General features: G+C 44.0%; 1 protein-coding gene across 6 annotated transcripts in view; it reads right to left on the reverse strand.

Annotated features, from left to right (window-relative positions):
* The window catches only part of oxr1a (oxidation resistance 1a), a 152,478-nt gene that overhangs the window by 52,662 nt on the left and 76,432 nt on the right, over positions 1 to 23,384 (reverse strand). The window lies entirely within an intron of this gene.

Here is a 23,384-nt window from a genome sequence, read left to right on the forward strand (position 1 = left end):
CTTCAATATCTTCATAGTTCTGAGGTATATAACAACAAACAAACTTTCCAATTTCTGCCTTTCAGAATATTAATACTGTCAGGCCAATTGCTCAAGATGAATCACGGTTACTATATTTACAGCTCCTGTACTTTGCACATAGCAATGACAAAATATGCACGGGGGAGCAGGAGAGAAAACACCAACGTGACTAACATTATCTCATGGTGTAATAGAATACACAAACAGCAGATTTTCCTCTGCTCCCTTGTTTTTCCTGCCTGCTGGTTATGTATCCCATCCCAGCTGTTATTTTTAGATTAGCAGTTAGGGAGTTAAAAGCACTCGGCCACAGTCACAAGTGTTGTACGATACTAGTTAACGCTTTATCATGACTAACATTTATGACGCCGAGAAGAGGTCCAGAAACTAAAGTCATCTGTCTTGTTGAAGATTGTATTTCATAACCCGTGGCAACGCCAGGTGAAGTGAAACAAGAATGCACTTTCTAAATAGTATTGCTTGAACAGTTATTTAAACAATTATACATTCATGGTGATGGGATTATGCACTCCTTAACAATCCTTATTTACTTCCTCTTGAATACAGAAGTGGAACAGAAATACCTTTGCGGTAGCTCTGTCGCTTTTCTATGGATTTAATATTGCCTTTATTAGTCCCACAATGGGGAAATTCGAGATTCGAACACAGGCCTCCTGGGGAGACTGGGTCCTGAACGCAGCGCCTTAGACCACTCGGCCACCTCAACGTCCTAAGTGACGTAATGTGTTGACAGTGATGTCTTATGGACAGAAAACAAAAATAAAACAACAGCAGAAAGGCGAAAATTGGGAGAAAACGGCAGAGCCCCTTTCGGGATAATTTGATTGTGACAAAAGCAAATGCATTGTCAAGGAGACAGGTCTCGTGCACACTTTCAATATGCAAGGACTTAAATTTGACGACTGTGTATAGTGATTTAACAAGTCTTTGAGAGATTTCTATAATAAAAAAAAAATAGACAGTGATAAATAATTTCCTCCAAATTTCCACCATTAACGACAACTATAAGATTTCCCTAACACATGGGAAATGTCTTGCGGGCTGATGAATACATGGGTGAACCTCTAGACCTAACAGTTCTGAGGGTGAAGGTTTGAATCTGGTCTCTGGCCTTCCTGTGTGGAGTGTGCATGTTTTCTCTGTGCTTGCGTGGGCTTTCTTTTTCCCCTCTAACTTTGCAAAATCATGTTTCTTATGTTAATGGAGGACTGACTCTAACCTTCCATACAGGTGAATGTGATTGTGAATGGTTGTTCATCTGCGAATGACTGGCGACCAGTCCCGGGTGTCAACTCCCCCTTGTCCAGCTGGGATATACTCGAGCTCCCCCGCAACTCTAGTGAGGACAACAAATGGATGGCGTTTTAAAGGCCATTACTTTGTCCAGAGGGCTAAGTACTATTGATTTACTGAGCTAACAGTCTTGCAGCTTCACTCATGACTATGTAATGTGCTTTTGTAAACATGTGAGCGGAGAAAAGAAACGTTTTGAAGCGCCATAAAAGAAGAAATTATCTATGGATACAGATAAGTGACATTCTCTCATGCTTTAAAGTAGGCCAGGTCAGAACAACGTTTAGTATGCTCAATCAAGTACTTAATGACAACAAGCATTTAGCACTTATACATGACATTCATAATGTCTGGGTCGTTGAATAGCACATCATTTTTTTACGTATATATTTTTGCTTTTCAGAAAGGATATGCAAGCAAACCTGAGACATTGGTTTGCTCATCAAGAATACATATATGGTAAGGCTGAATGAGGAGACCACCTGTCAAACGATGGTAAACATGCCATGTCAGGGTTGCCCAAACTTTTTTCTTCGAGGGCTGCATGCATAAAAAGAAAAGGATGGCAAGGCCATGCTGACTTTGTCTGATTATTTGAAACATGCTACAACCAATCAATCAAGCAATTATGTCGTTATTTAAGGCGTTTTTTTTTTTTTTTGACAAAACCAAGTAAGCTACAGTAATAGTCGCTTTTTGGAGAGCATAAATATATGCCTGTGAGTATTGTTATAGTGCCGTTGTTTATTATTTGTGTATCCTGTGCTTAAAGGGTTGTAACTGCTGCAGCAGTGATGCCGATTCAATTAGCCCATTTACAAATTATGGAGTCTGGTTAAATACATGACTATTTATAGTTCATTTCATGTTTAAACTTTAACTGAGAATGGCAATAAACAGCTTGCGGAAAGAGCGTGGCCTCTTTTTTAAAGAATTGCTTAATAGTTGCTGCTTGCTGTGACGTTCACTGCAACACACCCACATTTTTGCCAGAAATGCAATACAAAAAAAAAAATTGGCCGTGTGACAGATCATGTCTCAAAAAACTGCAAAGTCAGGTGACTCACAAGTTGAGGCAGCCCCTGTGATTCGAATATCTTTGTGTGTTTGAGTGTCTGCGTGTGCCAGGGTTGGATTACTCAAGACCAGACTCGACACGTTTTTTTTTGTTGACTTTGACTTGTCTTGGACTCGGCAATTGGACTAGCAAAATATTTTTACTCAAAGCGTATACTTTGTTAAAATATATTTTTGCTGAATAATTTCAGATTTTTGATTACCTTTGTTAAATAGGCAAATCAAACACCTTAAAAACAAAAGCAACAGTGATCTTCATTTGCTGAACTAAATGACCATTGTGTATTTCTTGTTTATTATGTATTCAAAGAATCTACTGTAGGTGGGAATCGCGGACAGCAAAACTTGGCACAGCGAAACCTTTATGTGCATTCATTAGCTCTGAGTTTGGCGCTGTTTTGTTCCAACCTCAAACTGCTCAGCGCCCAATCTCATCCTCATCTCTCCCCAAGTTGATCACCATTAACAACGCACCATTGTTTTTGAAATTGTTGTCATTGTTTATGTGCACGCACAGTCAATAAAGCAAAGGTTCCATACCAACTAAGATTGTTTGGCATAATGAAATTTCTTTCATTCTGGGGGTTTTAAAATAGTATTTTCCTGTCTTAAAGTTAATTCTTGATCTCATCTGGACTTGCAACTTGGACTCGCAGTACTCGCAGATTCCGACCATTGTGACTCGGACTTGAATAGGACTCGATAAAGGGGGACAGCCCTGGTGTGAGTGCATGTGCGTGCACGCACATGGGCGGATTATGCTGGTTGGAATGTTCATGTCCAAGGTAGAACACGAAGCGCTCGATTTCACCAGTTCTCTGATTGATACTGTCGCCATGTAGAATAATCACATTGGTAATTCCAGGTAAATCTTTCCTCTGTGAGATTTTTTTCCGCAGGGTTCTGACAAAATCAAAATGCAATGCCAATACTGAGGCCTGCTAGCAGTAATGCACACTCATCTTAATTCATATTCTGACAGCGTGTACTTCTGTTGTCATAGAAACAAATCTAGTGTGAACTTTGAGTGGAAACTTGCTATTAGAAGGAAAGGGGCAAACCTGCCTGCCTCATACGGAATTTCACCTTACAAGAAAATGATTCAGTCACAGTGTATTTTGTTTTAAAGGAGACATACAGCAGTAGCCACATTCCTGATCAAGTGTTAACTGTTCATTACATCTGCACTCAGCTCTGCAATAGCAAGTGTATACCCCTTCACTATGCCAAAAACGACCCCCCCCCCCAAAAAAAGCTTCTTCCTTTCACCTGTGACTGTTTTCTGCTCCTCTATCTACAATTGCTTTTGATGCCCTCTATCTTGTCAAACAATTGTGACGTTAGTCGCCTTTTGATGACGTTTTGGTCGGATGAGCGCTGCCTGAGGGTCCAGACTGCAGTTGCAACATCAGATGTGTATCGATTTGTATCCACATACGAAAGAGGGCTCATCATCAGAACTGTACTGTTTACACTGACATGAAAAACAAACAAACAAAAAATAAAATAAAATGTCTGTGCCAAGGGGTCACAGGAAGCCATGCTGCTTCTCTTTAACAAAGACATCAGTGGGTTGAGTGAGCAGGACGACATTGAATAACTGTGACCACTATCCTAAAATCTGCAGCTTCTTTATGTTGTACTTATTATTTAATGGCATGCATTGGTTGGTACTGTTTCTACTTGCGCTGATTTTCTACAGGATGGTTTGCAATTTTATTTTTACTCTGTCTCATATGTGCAACATGCACAGCTTATTAACAAGTGTCGCTTATTTGTGGAAAAATGTAATAAAATAATTTAATATTTGAATGAATTATATGGTAATTTCCTCCACCAAGCATGAAAAGAGCAAGTTTTAATCTCCATTTGTTGCTTTGCTCGCAGGATTACACACGTCCATTTTCTTTCAACTTTAGCTACATTCAAACTGCATCCGTGGTCAATTGACATGACAGCACAAAAACTCACAGATGCCATCATCGAAAGTCTGTGTTCACACATCCAAAACAGGTTGCCAATACATCAGCAAAACAACAATCCATTTATTTTTAAACACAAAATGGAATGTGCAGTGAGTCTTGGTTATGACACTTTACAGTGAGCGAACATTTGCCAGCTTGTGAGGTCGTATCAGAGTTGAAAACGAGGCATGATGGTGACCTTTGTGGGTTGAAAGCAATTGATGCTGTTATACTATATAGGTCACACCAAGCGCTGTTGAGGACGTTGCCATACATCTAATTATGATATGTGTTTGCAGGAAGCCCACATTAGCCGTGCAAATGGCGACATATACACAGCAATGTCCGGCTTTGGGGAATTGTGTCTGAAAAGAAGACTTATAACGCTGACTCTGTTACGCTTCTGAAACCATGTGTGTCTAATGTCGTGTCGTTCTCCGGGAAGTAAAAATACCTCCTAATATAACAAACCAAACTGTAACGTGGCTCTCAATGAACCTTATTCTACTTTAGAGGAAATGATTCAATTTTTGAGATTTGATTCACAACGTAAGCATTCCCACTCAACTCTCATCCTCCTTGCACCAGTGTACAAGTTAGCCATGTTGTTTATATGTGGACTTTATGTTCCGTTTAAGATTTTATAGGTCCTTTCACATAGCCTCCCTGGCAAATTTGAACAATAGCGCTGACATTTATTAGACTGAGCCTTTGCTGTTGTGGCTTCAACCACTTAGATAAGAAGTGTGGCGACAGCGTCTTCAACAGCAATAACTGCTTTCAAAATAAAGAGCCCCAGGCCAGTAAGTCTTGTGTGCTCACTTCACACCCTGGTTGCGACTTTCCTCCCCACTGTTATGCCTCCGAAACTATGTCAGACAGCTGGCAAATCTAGTGGGAAACTTCATCCTGCTATACTTGTTTGATACCTTACACAGGACAGTGAGCCATGGGAAAGGAGGCCGAGACTGAAAGTCTGAAGGGGGCTTATTGTTACCCTTTTGTTACGATCCGTGCTTTGTTTACCTGCTTTCAGCGAGTGGGCGTTTCCCCCCGGCGCGCGCCGTACCAGCTGGGAGAAACGCGCGGACGAGCCCCGCAGCTGATTCCGATCACGCCACTAATTACGGGACTACTTAAGCCGCCGCCGGGAAGCAACCGGCGTCGGATTATTATCCTGCGACACTCATGCTCATGGTTCACGTTTTGATTCTGCCCTTCTTGCTCCGTGTGTTGTTTGTTCGTTTGATCCTCAGCCTCAGCTATTCGCCGGCTCGTTTTCTGTTTGCATTTTCGCTCATTGGACTTTGCTTTCCCTTTCGCGGTAAGCCATTCTCGTTTATGTATTTTCCTTGCCTTGCAAGCGCTTTAAGTTTAGTGTTCGTTTTTCTTTCCTGGTGCGGCTGCGCCCACCAGCGCTTTTCGTTGTCTGTTTTCGTCTCGGGTGTAAGTTACGAGATCTGCCTCTATTTAGCTCCCCTGCAGATTCATGCAGTAGGTTCTGTGTGGATTAATTGCTTGCTGCCGGACACAATAAACATCTTGTCTAAACCTCCTTTCCTGGTCAGCGTTTTTAGAGTCCACCAAACGCTGTCGGCTGCGGCCGAACAGCACCCTTGTCAGAATAATCCGACCATGGACTCTGCTGACCGCGATCGGATCGTGACAGCTGTGGCCAATCAAGGACGCTTAGTCGGTCAACAGGGCAATGAGCTCGCGGCCCTGCGCGAAGCCATCGAGCGCATGGCACTACGCCTAGAGACTTACGATGCTCATTTAGGTCCCTCGTTCGCCTCCGGCTCAGTCCCGGGCGCCGCGGCGTCCGGCGCGCCCCCACCGGGACTGCCGATTAGAGAACCCAGCCTGCCCCACCCCAGCCGCTATGGTGGCGAGCCCGGCCTTTGCGCCGTGTTTGTCCACCACTGCCGGTTGATTTTCGACCAGCAACCCCTCACGTACGCCCACGATAGCTCTAAGATTGCATTCATGATGAGCCTCCTGACTGGCCAAGCGAGTGCGTGGGCCATGGCCGTGAGTGTCGCTCGTCCGGAAATTCGGTCGTCACTTCCCGCCTTCCTGGAGGAGTTCCAGCGGGTTTTCCACCACCCGATCAGGGGAAAGGAGGCGGGTGCCGGACTATTGGACTACACCCAGGGGTCCCGATCGGTCGCGGAGTACTCCATTGGTTTCCGCATTAAGGCTGCGGAGAGCGGCTTCGACGACTGCGCCCTGCGGACGATCTTCCGGCGGGGATTGACCTCCGTACTCAAAGACGAGCTGGCCGTGCGAGAGGACTCATCGTCGCTGGAGGAGCTCATCTCCCTGGCGATCCGGCTGGACAACCGCCTCCGAGAGCGCCGCCGCGAGAGGGTGGCCGAACAGCGCTGGCCCGACCCAGCCGCCTTCCGGGTTCCTGAGCCAGCCGCCGCCGAGGAGCCGATGCAGCTGGGCGCGGGACGCCTGGTCCCACTCGAGCGGGAGCGTCGCCGGAGGACGGGGGCGTGCTTCTACTGCGGTCTCCAAGGTCATCGCGTGGCTTCATGCCCCAAGAGAGCTACTCGCCGTGACTCGTCATCCGACAGCGTCGCCCACTATGAGTGCGCGGCCGACCTTCCCCCGGTAACCCGTCCCGGACAGGAGCCGCCCGGCGTCGGGGCTCCAGGACGGGGGGACGGTAACTCCCGGGTCGCGTTGAGAATGGAGATCGAGGGGGAGATCTCGGGCGCGAACTCAACCGTCCGCGTGCGCGCGCTGATCGACTCGGGAGCAGACGACTGTTTTATCGATGCCGGCCTGGTGGCCGAGCTCGGATGCGCAGTGACTGAACTGGAGCGGGCCGAGCCCTTGTACGACCTCAACGGTCGCGTCCTGGCGGCCATCCGCCGACTGACGGAGCCGTTGTCGCTTAAGATCTCGGGTAACCACGTCGAACGGCGGTCGTTTTTGGTCATGCCCTCTAGATCCGCTCCGCTCGTCCTTGGCCTTCCCTGGCTGAGGGCGCACAATCCAGTGATAGATTGGGAACGATTGTCGATCTTGAATTGGGGAACCTTCTGCTATGCCCGCTGCTTGGGGTCCGCCGAAGAGGGGTTAAAGGTTAGGCCCGACCCCATTAAGAAACCGAACCTCGAAAACGTCCCCGAGATCTACCACAACCTCAGCGCGGTTTTTTGCAAGGAGCGCGCCAAGTGCCTGCCGCCTCACCGCCCCTACGATTGCGCGATCGACTTGATCCCAAACGCGGTCCTTCCGTCGGCCCGCCTTTACAAGGTCTCCCAGCCCGAGCAGGCAGCCATGAAGGAGTATATTACTGAGTGCTTGGCTGCGGGTTTAATTAGGCCTTCCAAGTCACCGGTGGGCGCCGGCTTATTCTTTGTAGAAAAGAAAGACAAGACGCTCCGGCCCTGCGTCGACTACAAGGGCTTAAATGAAATAACGATCAAGAACCGCTATCCGCTTCCTCTGTTAGACTCCGCCTTCGCCCCCCTGCAATCCGCGACCATCTTCACTAAATTAGACCTCCGCAGTGCTTATCACTTGGTCCGCATTCGGGAAGGGGATGAATGGAAGACGGCTTTCAAGTCCCCGTTAGGCCACTTCGAATACTTGGTCATGCCTTTCGGTCTGTCAAACGCACCCGCAGTTTTTCAAGCGCTGATAAACGATGTCCTAAGAGATTTGCTTAATGTTGTCTGCTTTGTCTACCTCGACGACATTCTTATTTTCTCTCGCTCCGCTCACGAGCACCAGCAGCATGTCCGAACCGTCCTACAACGCCTGCTCGAGAACCGCCTCTACGTAAAGGCCGAAAAGTGCGACTTTCACCAGCCCTCGGTCCAATTTCTCGGGTTCATTGTAGAGGGCGGACAGCTCCGTGCTGATCCCGCCAAGACGAGCGCGGTAGTGGATTGGCCGACGCCAACGACGCGTAAACAGCTCCAGCGCTTTCTCGGCTTTGCAAACTTTTACCGGCGCTTTATCAGGGACTATAGCCGTCAGGCTCTGCCACTAACCCGCCTGACCTCCACCAAGATCCGTTTCGCGTGGGATAGTCAGGCCGAGGCCGCGTTCGCAAACCTTAAGAGGGCTTTTACCAATCCGCCGGTTCTGCACCACCCTAACCCTGAGCTCTCCTTTATTGTAGAGGTGGACGCGTCCGACTCAGGGGTGGGGGCCGTCTTATCCCAGCGCTCCCCGGTCGACCAGAAGCTCCATCCCTGCGCCTTCTTCTCCCGCCGCCTCTCTCCAGCGGAAGCCAACTATGACGTGGGAAACCGGGAGTTGCTGGCCGTGGTCCTGGCACTTCAGGAGTGGCGCCACTGGTTGGAGGGTACCCCGGAGCCCTTCATGGTCTACACGGACCACAAGAACCTGTCCTTCATCAGCTCCATGAAAAGACTCAACCCCCGGCAAGCACGTTGGTCACTCCTGCTGAGTAGATTCAACTACACACTCACCTTCCGCCCCGGCTCTCGGAACACCAAGCCCGACGCCCTGTCCCGTATCCACGACTCCGGGGAAGAAGAGGAGAAGGGGGGCCCGCCCAGCGTGGTCCCGGCTCATCGTCTGGTGGGGGCCCTACAATGGAAATTCGAGCAGCAGATTCGAGAGGCACAGGAGGAGACCGGCGCCCCGGCCGGATGCCCCGCGGGCCGCCTCTACGTTCCAGCGCAGCTCCGAGGAGAAGTGATCACCTGGGGTCACGCGTCCAAGCTGGCCTGTCACCCGGGCATTCGCCGCACCCTGGGCCTAATCGGGCAACGCTTCTGGTGGCCTTCACTGAAGGCCGACGTCACAGACTATATTCGAGCATGCCCCTCCTGCGCCGCCAACAAGTCCTCCCACCAACCACCAGCGGGACTACTGCACCCCTTGCCCGTCCCTGCCCGCCCCTGGTCCAACCTTGCACTGGATTTCGTCACAGGTCTTCCCGCATCCAGAGGGAAGACAGTCATCCTGACGGTGGTCGACCGATTCTCCAAGGCAGCCCACTTCGTCGCCCTGCCCAAGCTTCCCTCCGCCCTGCAGACGGCCAACCTTCTCGTCCAGCACGTGGTGAGATTGCACGGGGTTCCGGACGATCTGGTGTCTGACCGCGGCCCACAATTTGTCTCCAGGGTCTGGAAGCTGTTTTGCCGGTCACTGGGGGCCACGCCAAGCCTGTCGTCGGGCTATCACCCACAGTCCAACGGTCAATCCGAGAGGGCTAACCAGGACCTTGAGGCAGCCCTCCGATGCGTTTGCCACAGCCAGCCCTCGACCTGGGTCGATCACCTGCCCTGGGTAGAGTACTCCCACAACACCCTGGTCTCGTCAGCCACCGGGCGGTCGCCCTTCATGACCACCTACGGGTACCAGCCACCGCTGTTCCCCACCCAGGCCGGCAAGGAAGAAATCCCCTCGGTCCAGCGCCACCTTAAGCGGGCCCACAGGCTATGGAAGGAGACCAGGGCGGCCCTCTCCCGGACAGCTGAACGAAATCGGCGCATCGCGGACCGCCGCCGGCGACCGGCCCCCGACTACCAACCCGGGGACCAGGTGTGGCTGTCCACCCGGGACCTCAACTTGGCGGCATCTTCCCGGAAGCTGGGCCCAAGGTACGTGGGCCCGTTCGAAGTAGAAGCCATCATTAACCCCGTCTCCGTCCGACTAAGGCTGCCCCCCACCATGAGGATTCACCCGGTTTTCCACGTCTCACTGATCAAGCCGGCACCTACCTGCGACATGGTTCCGCCCTCCGCCCCCCCACCTCCTCCAGAGATCATCGACGGGGCACCAGCATACAAGGTTCGGGAGATCCTAGACTCCAGGCGCAGGGGAAGGGGCTTCCAATACCTGGTCGACTGGGAGGGATATGGCCCGGAGGATCGTCAGTGGGTTCCCCGCTCCTGGGTCCTGTGTCCCGACCTCATCCACGACTATCACCGCGCTCACCCTTCAAAACCAGGTGGTCCGCCAAGGGGCGTCCGTTAAGGGGGGGGTACTGTTACGATCCGTGCTTTGTTTACCTGCTTTCAGCGAGTGGGCGTTTCCCCCCGGCGCGCGCCGTACCAGCTGGGAGAAACGCGCGGACGAGCCCCGCAGCTGATTCCGATCACGCCACTAATTACGGGACTACTTAAGCCGCCGCCGGGAAGCAACCGGCGTCGGATTATTATCCTGCGACACTCATGCTCATGGTTCACGTTTTGATTCTGCCCTTCTTGCTCCGTGTGTTGTTTGTTCGTTTGATCCTCAGCCTCAGCTATTCGCCGGCTCGTTTTCTGTTTGCATTTTCGCTCATTGGACTTTGCTTTCCCTTTCGCGGTAAGCCATTCTCGTTTATGTATTTTCCTTGCCTTGCAAGCGCTTTAAGTTTAGTGTTCGTTTTTCTTTCCTGGTGCGGCTGCGCCCACCAGCGCTTTTCGTTGTCTGTTTTCGTCTCGGGTGTAAGTTACGAGATCTGCCTCTATTTAGCTCCCCTGCAGATTCATGCAGTAGGTTCTGTGTGGATTAATTGCTTGCTGCCGGACACAATAAACATCTTGTCTAAACCTCCTTTCCTGGTCAGCGTTTTTAGAGTCCACCAAACGCTGTCGGCTGCGGCCGAACAGCACCCTTGTCACCTTTACCTGGAAGTTGGCGAGATCTCTATGCTTTATGTTTGTGTTCATAAAAAAAGGCCAACCAGTTGCCGGAATTTCATGAAGCCTTGTTTTCCGATTAAAATTAAACTGAAAAACCAAAATCGAATGAAAATGATTCACGTAAACACCTCAATCAGAATGACAAGGCCAAATTCACACAGGTGGTATATTTTTACGCATTATCTGTCAGGATGTGAATGAGTAGTGATGTTGAAAATGGCGGCTTCCAAGCAGAGCTGGTCAGCGAATGGAGAGCTTGGGTTCAATTACATATAGTTTGGTTTTAATTAGGTGGTTGCTTTTATAAAGGTGTAAGAACAATCGCAACTACTATGCTAAATAGACGACGGTGATGTTCACATTGATCTGCATGTCACACGGCTGTAAAGCAGCTCTTCTGATGAAAGTAGTGGCACAAAAATACAGCTGATTGGAATAGATCATTTTTCATTTTCAAACATGTCTCCATGTAAACTTGCTACTACGTAGCATCTACTGCCTCGTTGCCGGCGCACAGAATTTTGATTGGATAACCTGCTGTTTGCCTCTATGTGATCTGACAAACAAATACAGCATGGCACCATTGTTTTTGGTTCAACCAAAGCCTTGGGCAACTATTACGATTGTTTTTTTTTTTTTAGCCATAATGATCATAAAAACTAGAATGCCACAAAGTTGAGCGCATAAAAAGAGACAGGGGAGCCAATATGATTCCAGCGGTTGGACAGTTCAGTGACTATGATTACACGCAGTCAAAGGTTTGAGTTGGGTTGAGGTCAAAATTCCGATTTCATTCAGAATAACTTGTTGACATGGATTGAGCGGACCGAATTACCCCCTAGATTTAAATAACTCGACTGAAACGGCGACGCACGGGCAAAGTCATGACGCAATTACACAGAAGCGCCGCTTGTTCATCCGCTTCCTTCCTTTCTGGGGAGTCGTACTTTATCTTTCGCCATTTTTTGTTTATAACTAATCGTGTATTTCCGGTGGGTTGCACGCCAAACACCGCATGTACAAGATTTATATGTCTTCCACGCAGTCGCGGTATTCCGATTGACATGTAGGGTTCGAAAAGGAGTGACCGAGTCATGATATTCGGAATTTTAAAACCCAAATAATGGTATATTTGGGTTATTGCATGCGTTTATATGGCGTTTTAAAATGTTTATTGACTCTGTGTAAAAGCAGTCAGTGGTATCATACGGGCTGCTGACATGGCTATAAAAAAATAATAATCATGCACCACCACCAAAATATGCAATGTAATCAAAAATGGTAAATGTATTAATTCGTGTAATGTCCTATTAGTTCTTTTTGTTTATAAGTCACATCGTCTATTAAGAAAAAGTCATAAAAATTCAAAGGTAGTGGCAACAAGACTTTTGCACAATACTGTTCATCATGTTTTTGTTTTTTTATTTAGTTTGATTGTTAAAACAGCTACCTGATCAGGAGAGCTCAGGAGTTGAGTCCACTGGAGTTTTGAGTGGTACTGTCATGATTGGAGGATTGGCCTGTCTAAAGACCTTTGCTAATCTTACAGTGTACTTCTCCAGGTTCCTTGGGGTAAGAAGTTGTTTGCAGTGTAAAAGACATTTCCATTAACCAATATAAAACTACAAGATTGGGCTGCTCGATTATGGAAAAAAATATTAATCAGGATTATTTAGGTAATAAATGAAATCCCCATTATTTAAACGATTATTTATTTTTTGGTACAAAACAAGAAAATGTGTAAATGTAAAAAAAATATTTGAAAGGTAATTACGCAAGTTCCTTTTGGATCAAACAAAAATTATAAAATGACAAATGGGCTTTCAGTTATTGTGCTTTTCTACCTCCATGTTATTAAAACCTCTTCAACAATGTCCTCTCATTCACCTACTGATGATGCAACATCAGCAGCAACTGGGGCTATATTATCGTGCACAAAGAGACTTGGACATGATCACAGAGACTCAGGATTTAATCCACAACCTCTGGTTTGGGAGACCACTCTACCACCTAAAGAATGCGACCCACAAGGCGACTAGACTTGACTTATTATCGGAATTGACTTGAGATATCCTGTCACTTTAAAAAGCTTCACTTGACTTGATTTTCCCAAGACAAATCGACTAAAGGTTACAACTTGTGACTTACTTGTGACTTGCGCATCACACATTTCACATTTAAGTTCAAACATTGAAAGTGAAATAATTGTACATTTAAAGTTCATAGCTTTATGGAGAACATATTTTCTACCCTCTATGCGTGTATTATGGAAAACCTGTGCAAAAAATCTTAGTAGAGTTTGGCCGTCCCTCAACCGCCCTAAAGAAAATGTATGCCTCGAGCTTACTGTCACATGCATTCATTCATTTAATGTTATGGTTATTGCAGTCTGACCTCCGTTACAGCTGAAGGGTGGAGCGGTTGGGCTCACGAGCAAGTGAGACATGAGGGTGTTCCTAGTCTAACTCTGCATGGACTGACTGATGCACTTCACTAAACTGGAATACCATTCAAAACTTCATTTGTTTCGAATACAAAAAGTTCCAAATGAAATGCCTCCAGTAGTGCTGCTATTGAATATTATCAAAGGAAATCAGAAGCATAATTTTGCACAAATGTAAATAAACAGGCATAAAAAAATAATGGTACTGACATAATTTAATTAAACAAAGTAATACGTAATATAACTCACATAATTGAGTGTGTAGATCTTGCTTATTGTCAATATTAATATACTTTTAATATTCTAGGCCACGCCTCCTGGTTGATGTATGCGACGCTGTAACATTTGCAGTTTAGCTGTGTGTGTAGCATTATTTGATACGATTTTCTCTGCAGGCACTTATTAAATTGCCTTCTATTTCGCTGCTCAAAGTTGGATATGCTCAAATTTAACACAGTTCCAGCGGACTTCTGTGAAAATTCTACTCAGTCACACAAGCACTTAATTCCAGTCTTTCACGATGACATTAGGTTAGTTTAGCAATCAGCATGGCTTTTTCGTCTTTCACTCTGGTAATTACCTCTCATAATCAGTTGAGAGAAAGATAATTGGAAGAAGTGTAGCTTATTCGTTGCAACGTCGGTTGTGATTACTAACTTGGGAGCAAAACTGAAGCATGTTTAGAAAGCAGTAGTAGCCAGCCGAATTTCATTGCTAAACTTACGACACCGGCCGACCACCCAGCTACAGGAGACATAAACAGCAGCAAATATCGGAAAAACTTGAAAATCTGTGATTCTCAGTTTTGTCAGTTAGATTATTCTTTCCCAAATTAGTATTATTTCTTTCTTTGCATTCACCCAACTCGTTTCTAATTTTCACAGGTATTAGGTTTTAAATTTTGCACCATAGGTTTGTAACGTAGGATGACTTTCACGTCCCTGTATTGTTGCTCAGTCTGCCACCTGGTGGCATACGATTGGTCAGTGAAAGTTTGTGGCTATCAAATCAAGCTACATAGCACCACATCCACTCATCCATTATCAGTACCGGTTCTCCTCACAAGGGTTGCGGGGTGCTGGAACCTATCCTAGCCATTTTCGGGCAGTAGGCGGGGTACACCCTGAGTTGGTCGCCAGCCAATCGCAGGGCACACAGAGACGAACAACCATCCGCGCTCACAATCATACCATGCATGTTTTGTGAATGTGGGAGGTAACCGGAGTACCCGGAGGAAACCCACACAGGCACGGGGAGAACATGCAAACTCCACACAGGAAGGCCGGAGCTGGGATCGAACCCACGACCTCTGCACTGTGAGGCCGTCATGCTAACCAGTCGCTCATAAACGTGTTAAATATGACACAGTCAACTACTGGAAACACCAGGACAGCACGAAGATAGCACTAATCCGCGTAATTTTGACAACAATTGTTTTATGTTATAGATCATGATTTTACTGGTCTGGCCCACTCGGTAATAGATTTTCCTCCATGTGACCACTGAGCTAAAATTAGTTTGATACCTCGGCTCTAGACTACAGCTGTCACAATTAATGAATAATCGACAACTAATCAATCATCAAGTTAGTAATTAAACTATTAACTATTTTTTTATAATGGAGTTATTGTTTAGACATTCTTTTACTTAAAATTGTCCAGATCGTCTGATTTCAGCCTCTCAGAAGAATTTATCCGAAGTATGTTATGCTTCATGAAAGCAAACTGATTATCTTTTGTCCAGCCATCCATCATCCAAGCCGCTTTTGTGTTTTATCATAATAAGACGCTTGCAAACACAGGTAACAGAGGTAAATGTGGAAAGAGCCATATTTTTAAGCCATAACCTATTATGTCCTGCCAGCAGCAGTACTCCTCATGATTGTGAAGTCTACTCAGGCATACTTGGGGACCATTTAAACACTCATGCAGTTTGGAGTTAATTAGAGGAGTTTGACACCAGTAGTTTACAACATTGAACGCTTTTGTAATATTCTAATTTTATGAAATACCTGTCAAAAGTTTGAAATTGAAATATGTTCCAATGTGTGCAAAGGAGCAATGGAATATGAGATTAACATTTTTTTTAACTGAGCTACTAAAATAAAATGGATCTGTATATAAGGTACATTTGGTTGCAGTGTCCTCAACAGTTAGTGCATTTTTTGCTGGAACTGAAGCACAATTCTGCAAATAAACATGTTGCCTCAGGAGAAATTTGACTGATTTTTTATACTGTACACCTTTCTGGTACAAAATTGCACCTTCATCTCATAGTGCTTCCTTGTGGAACACTGGCAACACAGAGTCTCGGCAGCAACACGAACCTCTCAGGTTGCATCTCCAATAAATAGCAGAAGTGATGAGCTCAGCTATGGGAAACACAACCCTGCATTATCAGATTTTCTTATTGAGCGAGAAGCACAAGATCCTGTTAAGGAATTGTGGTTTAAGTCTGCTTCTCCCGAGGGTATTCTCGCATGCACGGAAAACCTATACTGTAGAACTCAGTCCTCTACAGTTAGAATAAAGAGAGCATATATATACAAATCCAACCAATGAAGTGCATTAATACAAGGCTGATAAGACTAAGACTCGAATCACTCCAATGGCGGCATCGGAAATCAGGGCAGATTAGGTGTCTTTAAACTTTCAAGGAGTCAGTCGGTCTATTTAAAGGATAACAAGTAGTTACTGCGCCGTTTGGTGACATATTGCGTAAATGTACTAAACATGGACCATAGAAAGTTAATGAGAGTTTTGTCTCAGGCTATAACAAAGAAAATTATAGACAACCATGTTCAAAGGTAAAGGCCACCCGGCCATCCACAAGCAGCTTAATGTTACCGTGACAGTTGTACATAATAGGCCTAAATTTAAGCGCCACGGGAATGTAGCAAACCTTCATGGACGTGGCCACAGAAGGAAAACTGAGGACAAATTGAAGAGAGGGCTAATATGAATGGTAACAAAAAAAGCCCAGAACCACCAAAGATATTAAAGGTGAACTCCAAGATCAACGTACATCAGTGTCAGATCGTACCATTTGTCGATGTTAGAGCCAAAGTGAACTTCATGGGAGACGACCATGGAGGACAGACAGCACTGTTGAAAATAAATCATGGACAAAATTGCCAAACTGCATGATGACAAGTCACTACGCTTCTAGGAGAATGTCCTTTGGACAGGCGAGACCAAATGGCAAGGCACATCAGATGCAGAAATGACGCATACCACATGCAAAAATGTGTGTGGCATTTACGTAATGTGAAATACCCCATCAAAAGCAAGTTTTGCGCGCACAAAAAAATTGCAAATGTGTCTTGGCCGAGTCTCCCGCACTCTCTGTTTCCACTCTCTAACCAAAGCGACTCAATGTCGAGGTTGTCTCATTCTTTCTACCAGTGGGGCAGAAGTCTACATAAACAAGATAATGATCAACCCTTCTGTTAGAGACTTGTGCACAGGCATTGCTAATGAACCGGAATGCCACCCGTGAATTTTAGGAGCAGCAGAGCGTGCATCTGAATCATCTTTGTCTTAATTAGATTAAGAACAATTAACCTGGCCGCTAGTGAGCTCCAGAGTCTGATAACGCTGCATGAACTGCAACCCCCTTTATATTCAATACATGCCCTTAAATTACACCTAAAATTCGAGACAGCGCGAGCTAATTTTTCATCCACCACTCGCACTTGGGCGAACTATAAAGTTGCCATTTTTTATATTAATATTATTAAATATTTCAGACCTGGTTTGCCACTCTTAAAACTGACACAAAGAGGAGTTTATTTACTAAAGCTGTACCATTTTGTCAGTCATTTGGAATCGGCTGGAAACTTCAGCCAGTGAGCAACAAACGATCCACTGCAAAGTATGTTGAGAGGCTGTTCATATCAAAGCGTGCAGCACGAGACACATGGCATCAAATCTCATTTTAGTGAAAACTCCTGCTTAGAAACAGACAACATTAGCAGAATTATTTCACGTTTAATTAAACAAGGAAGCCTGTAAAAAAGGAGTCACTCTATTGCTCTAAAACCATGCCCATGTTTTCAGTGCAAGGATGATAGTTTACAATATAAATTGTCATGTTGTTACCAGTCTTATTTTAATTTGTCAAAAAAATTTCATTCATTAATATTCCAGACGGAATAATTTGGTTGCACTGTTAAGCATTTGAAATGTTTTATTGAAATGTAGTAAAGTTTGTGTTTAAAGGGCCACATCAGTGTTATTGATCAATTCAATTCAAATCGGAAATTGGATTACCTTGTCCTGCAACTGGCTAAGGTGTGGGGAGGTAGTTCTTAGAGTTATGATGCAAATTTATAGGTGACACAAAATTCTTGGAAACGATGGACAATGGCAAAGACGACTGCCAGTGCAGAACCTTCTTTCCGATAAGACTTATGCGCCAGAGTCCTTTTGTGAGGAAAACAGCATGAAATTCTGTCTAGTGATGAGTCAGTAGACAGTATGCAATCCTAGATGTTCTCTTTGCGCTTCAGAAATTAGGTAAAGGGTGACTGTGCTTCCAGGAAAAGAAATGTCAGCCTGGATCCCTGTAATTGTGCCAGCTAACAGCAAAGCACCCTGTGCACCAGGTGTGCGTTTAAGAAAGACCTTTTGAGAGTGACATCTTAACTTATGTTCAGTCAGAGAGCCCACTGATTGCACAAGAGGAAAAATACGCACTGGAATCTCTCAGGTCAAACGCAAATAGAGGTCATGTCATCATCGACAATGATTATCCTGTGCAGGGTCACGGGAGGGTGCTGGAGCCTATCCCAGCTGACTTTGGGCAAAAGGTCAATATAGCCTGTACTGGTCGCCAGCCAGTCGCAGGTCACACACAGACACCATCACTGAGCGGGAACCGATCCCACGGTGCCGCACACAAGTCATGCGACTGTACCACAACACCACCAGTGAAAGGATAGAGGTCAGCTTCTGATTTGTTTCGATTTTGAAAACAAATTCCAACAGATTATTTTCTAATGGAAATAAACATTCATTACAGGGTATAAATGGTGGATAATTTTGACACACAATGTGAAAAGATATTAACCACTCTAAAGCTGACACATCTCAAAAAACTGTGACTTAACTTTGATAATTCATGACAACACGCATTTGCGAGAGTCCCCCTGACTCACTTTCACGTCTTCTGGGATCAAGTTCTTCTTCTATTAACACCCGGTATTCTGCCTGGTCCCATTTTATGCAAAATGGGTCAAAAGAGCCGCATTCTGTTAAACTGAAAGATTTTGCTTGGATCTTATGTCATGCGGCACAATGACTTGAGCTTGAAAGTTATGTGCGACCTTGGAGGTTGCACATTAGTGAAGAAAAATAAAAAGATGCCATGAGCATGGAGAAATGCCCTGATGTGAAAAGGCCTTGGGGATACGACTCCCAGGCTGCACACAGTGCCAGCTGATTTAAAATGCTCTAAATGCCTCAGTTAAGTGACAAACAGAGCAAGAAGTGCAACCATTGTAACATGTCAATTGGTTTGTCTCACTGTCGGGAAATTACTGACTGAAACTGTTTGTAAAAGGGTTTGCACACTCGGAAAAATATGAGGATTTATTTTAATCTCAATCATTTTTAATGAAATTGATTACCAATTTTATTCAGCAAATTAGACTCTCAAAAGACTCACACTCTGTGCGCCTTTTAATGTATTCCGTGCAAGACATTGTAGCAAGAGAGGGATCCCTAGCAGCAAAATATGTGTTTATGGTTATAGTATACAACTTTATTTATTTAGCGCATTTCACAACGGCTGGTGCTGTAAACAAAGCTTATGAAGGTTAATATAAGACCATGGTAGCAGTAGCGGTTATGTGTGTTTTCACTCATGTGAGGCTGTTGGTTTGTTTATTTGGGAGTTTTGTTGTTATTCCCGCCTTAGGCCCTTCTCCAGTTGGTTATTGGCTAATGTTTCCTCAAGAGCCTCTTCCTCAGGCAAGTGCCTCTGAACAGAGTCTGCGCAATTCAAGATCACCTCAATGTCAAATCTTTCTTCTTACAAGGTCCTTCTTGCATGCTGTTGAGGCAATCCAACAATGCAAATAGCAGAACACCCAAAGAACAAACATTGGAAGAGGAATAATGTGCCAATGGCAATGATGTGAGTATGATCACATCAACGTAACCTTATTTTAGCGACAAGGATGCCGCCGATATTACAAACCACAATTCCAAATTAAATTGGGATGTTATGTAAAATGTAAAAACAGAATACCATGATTTGCAAATCATTTTCAACCTATATTCAATTATATATATATTGAATGGTAAAACTGATGATGCTTAATTTTATTTATTTATTTACTTCACTCATTTTGAATTTGTTGCCTGCAGCAAATTTGAAAACGAGCTGGGACAGAGGCAACAAATGAAACAACTGTGTGCCCAAATCTATGAAAGTACATGTGCAAGGAATTTGGGGATTTCCTTATCTACAGTCAATGATATCATGAAAAGATTGAGATAATCTCGAGAAATCTCTCCATGGAAGCGGCAAGACTGAAAAGCGACATTCAATGCCCATGACCTTCGACGCTCACGTTGGCACTGCACTACAAAAAAATAAAAATAAATAAAAAAAACAGCATCATTGTCGAAGGCAGGGATGCTCAAGTCCAGTCCTTGAGCTCACCTATCCAGCCTGTTTTTGATGTCTGTAAAAACTTGGATGAACAGGTGCTCGCTGTCATCGAGAGAATGAAGGTACCTTGGAGTAAACCTGCCAGTCTCACTACGGATAGATCGTCAAATTTAACTGGAAATAAATTCGGACTGCTGAAAAGAATTCAGGATAAAGTGAAAGAACAAATCCCTGAGCAGCATGTTAAAAACAACAAACTAACTCCAGACTTTGATGTACTCACAAAAAGGGAGACCAACTACACAGTTCCCAATTGGTGAGTTTTTTCGACTGTATTATAACAAAATGCATGTGGAAAATTAAGTCTGCATTTCTGCACAGCAGCGGAACAGAAAATGAGGAGAACAGAAATGTTCGAGATTGTTTGTTTTGTTGGGAAACAATATGTTTTGAATGTTGAAAGTGAAATCATTAACCTTTTTTTCCATAAATGCGGAAATGATTTCTTTAACGTTGCGCCTTCAATTGGAACTTATTAAAAACAGATGCAATCTCCGGGTTTGATCGATCACTTTGTGTGTCCTTTTCATCTATTTACATTTTCTCCTCCAAGTATTGTGCCAAACACAGCGCAAACGGCACACTGCATCTGGCATATTCATTGACTCAAGCATCCTACTTGGATGAGAGCTATTCTGCACATTTGTAAGGTACAGTCCTCAGTGCACACTGTAAGTAAATTGGGTTGTACATTTATTTGCACTATAAGGTGTAGAATATTTGGCCCAAACACTATCCAAATTTTCCCTTTCAAATTTGTCAAAAAGTTTGCCCACAAAACAATACTTGACTATATTTATAATTTCACATGTAACATAGGATAAAATAGCAAAGCTTTTGGTAAAACTGTATGAGCAGTCTGCACCTTGCCAGTGCATTCAATTGAATGGAAGCCAGTCTTTGCTTTGAATATAGCCACACTGTCCTCATGATTATCGCCCACATCCTATTCCACTATGTTTTGTGGATTAAAAAAAGTGATGCAATGCAACATATTGTATAAGGAGCCTTGAAATGTGATCCGCGCTGGCACAGTTCACATTGTTGGGTGCTCACACATTACATCACCCAATATGCGGAGGTGAGTGGCCATTTTTTTTTTTGAGTCACGTTAGGAGGTATTGTGCCCTGTGTGGCCGACCTTAGCACGAAAGCACTAAAAATTGATATAGAATAACACACGCATTGATGCAGTTAACATAATAAAAAGATCACGCACCATAAAAATTTTTGTTTTGCAGTACACACAATTGTTGCTCAATGTGAATTTAATTATTTTTGTTATTTATTGCCATCTTTGTTAATGTGGATGACGTTTAGTTTTAATTAAAAAAGAAATCTGTAGTTAAAACCTTGTTTTGGGTTTGATCTTTTTCTTTATTTTTTTTTAAGCTTAGTTTTCGCTGAACCCATAGTAATATCGATATCATATCGTTAAGAAAAAAAAATAGTGATTTTTTTTTTTTAATTTTGTCCTGCCGTACATCATACAATCACAACCTTAAAAGCTATTCTCTTATCATGGACGGACACTGAAGAGGCTGTGTGAGGGAGGCAGTCATTTTTTTTTTCAATGATTCAATACGCAAGGCCTGCTTGCTGTCATAAATGTATAAATGTGCAATTGTGTGTAAATGTGAATGTAAAAATACATTTTGAAGCAAAAATGTATTAATATTTCTTTAATAATGTTCATATTATTTGTACGTAAATGTAAGATTATATATAAATAATGCCTCTCCATATTTTTACGAGATACTTATCTGATTCAAACAGAGACTGAGGGCTTAGCGATATGATGTGAGATTCATGTCATGGTATTAACTGAATCCCTTCACAGTGATGGTAAGTGAAAAAGTGTATAAATCGGAATGGAAGTATTTTTGGATGGGTTATTTAAATGTAAAATTTTGCATTTTTATTTTAACATGTCTGCTTATTCTTTTATGTAATTAAAATCAATTTAACAAATACAAATATATAGACTCTATGTAGATTTTTTTTAAAAGAAAGAGTCATTTTGAGACCTATTGGGTAGATCTCATATCTTAGTACTCTGTGGTGCAACATTGTGCAAATAAAACTGCTAATATTATAAATATTTAATATACGGTTGACCTTATCAGCTTGTCCTTGCCACTGACACAGAGCTGTAACTGATTCATGTCTGGTTTTCGAGTGTGTTCCCACAATGTATTTGCTGTCAAATTTGATCTTGACATACTTATTAATTATAATATTAATTTGCTTTAATGTCTACATCTTCACGTTATCTCTTCTCAGTCTGTGTTAATGTTGCATACTGAAGTACTCATCAGTCTTCAGCGATAACACCGATAAATGATAGAAGTCAATCTTATTTGTCACCACAGAGGTAGGGATTAGTTACTTAGAGGAAAGGATCTGCATCGCTCATGGCTGCCCGTGCGAAGCAAGTTAGCAAAGCACCTAGAGTTCACGAACAGCAAGGAAAATGGGACTCGGGGAGGAAGGATGCGTGTGTGACGTGGACACAACACTTTTATCACCAGCTTGGTTAACGTGACTTGTCGACGAGTAACAAGTCACTTCTGATCATCAAACGCATTTTGATGATCAAAAATTCGTATTCTCAAAGATAACGATTTCAATCCAAAAATGAAACATCGTTCAGCCCTAGTATAGGAGTGCGTTACTGCCAATGGCATAAGTAGCGTGCACGTCTGTGAAGACACCATTAATGCTGAATGGTACATTCTGGTTTTGGAGCAACATGTGCAGCCATCCAAGCAAAACATCATTTTAAGGAATGGCTTTGCTTATTAAGGCAAGACAATGCCATGTCACAATCTACATAAGATGAAACAGTGTGGCTTTGTAGTAATAGTGCGAGTAGTTGACTCGCCAGGCAGCAGTCCAGACCAGTCTCCCATTGAAAATTTGTGGTGCTTTATGAAGCACAAAATATAACAACAGAGATTCCAGACTGTTGAGCAATTGAAGTTGTACATAAAACAACAATGGGAAAAGATTAACCTTAACTCCAACCCACTACAAACATTTAGTAATAATTAAAAAAAAAAAGCAATTAGTATCCCCAGTTGCCAAACACGTATTGAGTGTTGTCAAAAGAAAAAGTGATGTAACATTAATAAACACGCCTCTGTCCCAGCTTTTTTTTTTTGGAACATGTTTCGGCCATTAAATTAAAAATGAGTGACTATTTGAAAGAAAAACAAAAATTTTATTAGTTTGAACATTAAATGTCTTTTCACTGTAGTG

This window comes from Idiotropiscis lumnitzeri, chromosome 10 (genome assembly GCF_059441095.1).
Source record: "Idiotropiscis lumnitzeri isolate Australia: NSW breed Sydney's pygmy pipehorse chromosome 10, RoL_Ilum_1.0, whole genome shotgun sequence".
NCBI classification, from domain to species: Eukaryota; Metazoa; Chordata; class Actinopteri; order Syngnathiformes; family Syngnathidae; genus Idiotropiscis; species Idiotropiscis lumnitzeri.